Source organism: Haemorhous mexicanus, chromosome 2 (genome assembly GCF_027477595.1).
Source record: "Haemorhous mexicanus isolate bHaeMex1 chromosome 2, bHaeMex1.pri, whole genome shotgun sequence".
NCBI classification, from domain to species: Eukaryota; Metazoa; Chordata; class Aves; order Passeriformes; family Fringillidae; genus Haemorhous; species Haemorhous mexicanus.
Window position 1 is genome coordinate 107,296,306 of NC_082342.1, and position 5,833 is coordinate 107,302,138.

A 5,833-nucleotide genomic window follows, 5' to 3' on the forward strand; every position below is an offset into this window, starting at 1 on the left:
TTGAAAGTGCCAAATTATGTTTTCATTTCAGCTGTTTCTCCCACTAACCCTACATCAAGGGTCTCCACTTATTATTCTGCCTGTCTAAAGATTAAATTGTACAGTTTTGGACACATTACAGAAGAAAATCCCACCTCTCTTACTGTAGCTGTTCCTCCTAATTTCCAGGGTCTCCTTTGGTAACAAAGCCAGAAGAAGGAAGAATCTCCTGTGATAGTAATTAATCTTTAGCCTCCTAGTGTCTGATGAACACATGGGAAAGAACAGCTGGTGTCAGTGCAAGATATATGGGCTTAGTGATGAGGAAAAGGAAAGACAGAGGATGAATTTCCAGGACTGGGAAACAGGAGAGCAGAGAATGGATGTGAGGCATGAAAAGATGGAAGATTATGGCCAGAAACTGGAGAAAGGGGTATGAGGGAGGGAGGGTATTCAGGCAGTAGCTGGTAACTGAGAGGAGAGCAATTGATGGGGGCACTGGAGAATCTGCCCCGAGGAACAGGAGCCCACCCACCAGTGCTGGCTCTCAAGTGGTTGTGAAGCCCCTAAGCACAGAATGTCACATGGAGAAAGAAGTATTCTCCTACAACTGTAATTTCCTCTGCTGGTTGGTTCACAGCATTCAGACCTGCAGTCATGCCATGGAAAAAAAAAAATAAAAAAGAGATTTTAAAGAAAACTTAAGGAAACTATACAGAAAACCTGAGAGCTCCAAAGACAAAGCCCTCCCCTACAGTATTTTATGTTGTTTGTGATAGGAACCAGTTTTTAAATTACCTTTGCAGAGTGGTTTTTTCCACAAGACTCCTGCCTCATTCAATACAAGGATGTCTTTAATTAATGTATAGTTCTTCAATGTTTCTCTTCATTTTCATCATGTAAAGTGGAATCTTTCATGTCATATTCTCTGTACATTCTTCAAACCCTGCCTTGAAGGCAGGTTAATTAATTTCCATGATGACTTTCCTGTGGTAGTCTTATAACTCCTTCAAAACATTCATAAATTTAACTTTGTAACAGCTTTCTTAGTTGAAGTAGTCCTATTATCATATATTCCACACAAGGAAGAGCTAAAGGAAGGTAATGTGTCTGGAGTTGTCTGTAGTGGTTTGTTAATTCTTTTATGTTATGGAGGCTGGCAGGTGGTTTTAAAGCAGGGAACAGTGGATTTAATCAGTGGATTTAATACAGTGTGCATCCACCAGCACCTCAGAAACAAGAGCATAACTGTTCTTGCTCAGGTTTGACTTTAAATACTTCGTAGACATTTAAGCACTAGATTTAGTGGGTTACTTAGGGTAATTTACAAACCTTTGGTATGCACTTGCACCTGGGAGTCAGGAGCTAATTTCAGGCATGTCTGTGTATCCTTCTTTATGACAAATAGAAGAACTCTGGGAATTTTTTTAATATTCAACCTTCAAAAAGGAAGTTATGAACAGTTTAATTTTACCCATAGTTTACAGAACAAGATTAATTTCTTGACTATAGCAGCAAAAGGGGCCTTCCCAGCTGTGGTGGGACTACAGCCAGCATTTGCTTGATTTGAATTAGGGATGTCACCATGTTCCTCCCTAACTCTCCACAGCCCACCTTCCTTTAATGTCAGTTCCTATCAGCAGAAGAAAAGCATCCTAGAGGCTGCACATCACCAGGAGCAATGGGAGGGTCCACTTTTGAGTGACAGCGGAAGGATTATACAACTTTTACACAGTCCTATAGTCTAGTTGCTGAGGGATGGAATTGGAAAATTTCTCCTTATCTCCTGGGCCAGGAGTGTGAATTATCACAGCAGTGTCTGCAAGGGCAATGAGACAGCAGGGAGAAGCTGTGTGTTTGCTGGGCATTACCAGTCTCTGATCAGCAGCCTTCTGGCATAAATTACAAAGCAGTGCAGGAATTTTCCCAACACAGAACTTCATCTCTGTAAGACACACCACATTGAGCATTCCATTTGGGAAAGTGTTTATTGCAGATATTTTGGTTGTTCTGCTTTCTTCACCTGAAGCCCAGTTTGTCCTGCTATGAATGAAGCTCTGGTAACACTTGTTCTAGACTGTTGTATTTTGAACAATTGTTCTTTCTTTTAAGGTGTGCTGTGCACTGTTAAAATCAATTTCTTTTGTGGAAAACATTTTTCCTCTCTTCCCACACATTTTCAGGAGAGGCTTTATTTAAAAAGGTGTGTACAAATAAGCTACCGTAGGTCATGGTCAACCTAAGCCTTTGAAAATCTCAGAGGTAAATCTGCAGAGAAGTAAATTCCTACAGTCAGCTCAGGATGCAGACAGAAAAAAGCTGGAGAGACTGATAATTTTGCCACCTTAACAGACATTCAAATTAAAACTGTCAAAATTGTAAACTAAATTTTAAAATCTTGGCTTCTTTTCTCAGTTTTTTTGAGATGGTGGTATCTATGCAACCAAAGCCATCCCACCCTAGGAATGCTTCTGAAGGAAAACAGAACAGTCAGTCCTGAGCAAACTAGCCAAATTTACAGTGTTACAAATCCATGTTGGCCCACAGTTTTTGCTGTGGTTTGCCATTTTGAATCAATAGCCAAGAATTTGAGTGACCAAAAAAAGTAAGGCAAGTAGAATGGCTGCCTGGGGTGTTTCAGTTGGAGGAACTAGCCCGATGTCATGCACACACTGCATGTCAGAGATGGTAAATCCATTTCTCTCAGGCAGTATTTGTCTGCTTTAATTTCAAAATCATCCTTCCTTTTCTGAAACTTGGAAATCCAGTGCCTCACAACCTCTGGATGAAATTCAGTGCTCAAACCAAAGTATTTTTACAAGCAGTGCAAAGTCATCTGAAGAGAAGTGCTCCTCTTTGTCAGGTAAGTTTGTGTTCTCTGAGATAAACAGAACATGAGTCAGAAGTTAGAAAGAGTGTTTTAGCACATGCATCAGAAACTGAAGAAAGGTGGTGGGTATAACTAAATATAGTTGTTCCTGACTGTTGAAATATTAACTCAGCATCTTAAGCATTCCCCTAAAATAGATTACAAGGGCACATAGGGGTAAGACAAGGGGAAATGGCTTTAAACTGAAATAGGGCAAGTTTAGATCAGATATTAGGAAGAAATTTTTTATTGTGAGAGTGGTGAGGTTGGACACATTGCTCAGAGTAGTTGTGGATGCCCTATCCCTGGAAATGCCCAAGACCAAGTTGGATGGAGATTTGAGCAACCCAGTCTAGTGGAAGGTGCCCCTGCTCCCCACAGGAGGGTTGGACTGGATGAGCTCTAAAAGGTCTCTTCCAAGTCAAACTATTCTATAGTTCTATGAAAGGACAGAAACACTCATGGTGTAATTGACTGATAAGAAATCTTCCTCATGAGAGATCAATCTTACATAAAAAATTATGGGCACAAAGTCAATAAACTGAGGACCATTGTGATAAAAGAGAATTTTTTTTTCCCAGTAGCTTGAAATCATTCTATAGAATGTATTGGTGGTAGCAGTCTTGAAGGTAGATACCAACAGCAAAATAGTGCTCTGTTTCAAAACTACAGTTTTGAAATCAGAACTTATGGTTACATTTCTGAAGGACTTCTACCTTTCAGTCAAAAATAACTTTATAAAAAATAGTTGAATTTGCCCAGGTGAAATGGCTTCAATTTCTGTTTATCTCTCACTGTTTAAGAAGTCACAGGTACTCGCAGGCATCTTCTCCTGATTGAAGAGCATGAACAATGTGCAACTCAGTCTGGAAAAACTTGAACTACATCTGTCTGCTTTATTTTTGTGTTTACATATATCCAAGAACTGTCATTCAGTGAGTAATATCAGCCTAGTGTTAAAATAATTTTAAGATGAATCATAATGGATTGCTTTTGTATTTATTTGACATGTGAAAAGTGTATTCTGTCTCCTTCATGTGAAAGTAAATTTTTTTTAACATTGTTAAATGTTAAATTGATAAATCACATACCCCAATATCCTTAGCCATAGGTGCTTTTTTTGTATTCTACGACTGCCTTGAACTAGGGACATATTTTCACTTGCCTCACACTTTTCACTTTTATCCTTTGAAGTTCAATCATAGCTACTTGATTTGGAAAAGGTTGGCACTAACAGGGTTGATCTTCACAAAAATAAGTGAAAATAGAGCAGGAGAGGAACTCTCTCATCACCTTTTCTTTTGTTATTTACTGACAGCAGAGGCATTTTAAGTCATGTACAAACATAGCCCTGAATACACACCCTGCTTTGCTGAGTGTGGTTATGGGATAAAAAAGTAATGGAATGCAGTACAAACCTATTTCACATTGGTTTAAACCAATTTAAACTGATTATTTTGTCATCAATTTTTCATTGAAAGACTGATATTTATTATTTCTCCAGTTCTCCTGCAAATAAGTCCTTAAATATTTACCACCAAATGCCAGCTATTATCCTCCAGATTCAAAACCTTGTGAGCCATGAATCTTAGGAGCTGTGTTTCTAATTGCTTTGCAGATTTGTGGGCAGGTATCATTGGGCAATATGAACAAGTTAGATTTTAATGGGTTTTGGATTGCTGTTGATTCTGGGATGCAACTAAAGGTTATTTACTGCAGTATTAGGTAAAGAAATGGCAAAAGCTCTGTCAGGTTTTCATGCTTTAAGAGGATGTGACAGTCTTACTTGTGCTGGGGGAAGCAGGAGAAGATAGGTCTTGCTTTGGAATGGAAGAATGTCTGCCCTGCAGCCATAGAAATATTTTTCCATTTCTCTTCACCACCTGCTGAAGTGAGTGATATTTGCCTGCAGGATTTGCAGTTATTTGTAGTACTTTTGTTTGTAGCACCAGGATACTTTGACAGGAAGTGGAATATTCTTCCCCCAGCAGAACCTGAACTGAACATGCAGGAGAAGATTATGTTATATAGGAGAGAAGCATGGACAGGAATGTTCCTGCCTCAGATTGATAATGAACTGTTCTCAAGATTATGGAATATCAAATCCTAAGATGTTTCTACCCTGATTGAATGCCTAAAATAGCATTAAACTAATTAAGTTTAGATATCATTGAATAATAATTATACTGCATCAGATGTCAGTCAGTAGAGAGTTTTTTGGTTAAACTAGCATCCCAAGCATGATAAATTCAGTCACTTTGAAGAGAAGGGAAATCATGACTACCCCGGGGATGAAAAACCTCTGCAACATATAGACCAGATAGTCCAAGCAGTCATGAGAGTACATAACTTTGTGGGTCTTGAGAGTACATAATTTTATGGGTAGCACTGCAACTGCACAGCCAGAGTGCCTTGATGCATCGTTCACAGGGGTCTTAGGATGAGGGAAGAGACGAGAATCTTGACTCTCTGTTCAGAAGGCTTGGTTTATTATTTTATGATATATATTATGTTAAAAACTATACTAAAAGAATAGAAGAAAAGATTTCATCAGAAAGCTAAGCTAAGAATAGAAGAAGAATGAATTACGAAAGCTTGTGTCTGACTGAGACAGCCTGGACACGTGGACTGTGATTGACCATTAATTAGAAACAACCAGATGAGACTAATCACAGATCCACCTGTTGCATTCCCCAGCAGCAGATAAGAATTGTTTACAGTTTGTTCTTGAGGCCTCTCAGCTTCTCAGGAGGGAAAATTCCTAAGGAAAGGATTTTTCATAGAACATGGTGACATCGCCTCACAGTCACAGTGAGACCATTTGCATGCTTTGTGCTCATCACTTCCTAAATGCCTGGTAAGTCCAGTGCCTCAGCCTCTCTGGGCTCTATCCACAAGACAGCTCTGGAGAGACATGATAATTCTAGGAGAGAAGTCTCTTTGCTTTAGGTCTTCTTTCATAACTAATTTTCAATGATTTTTTAA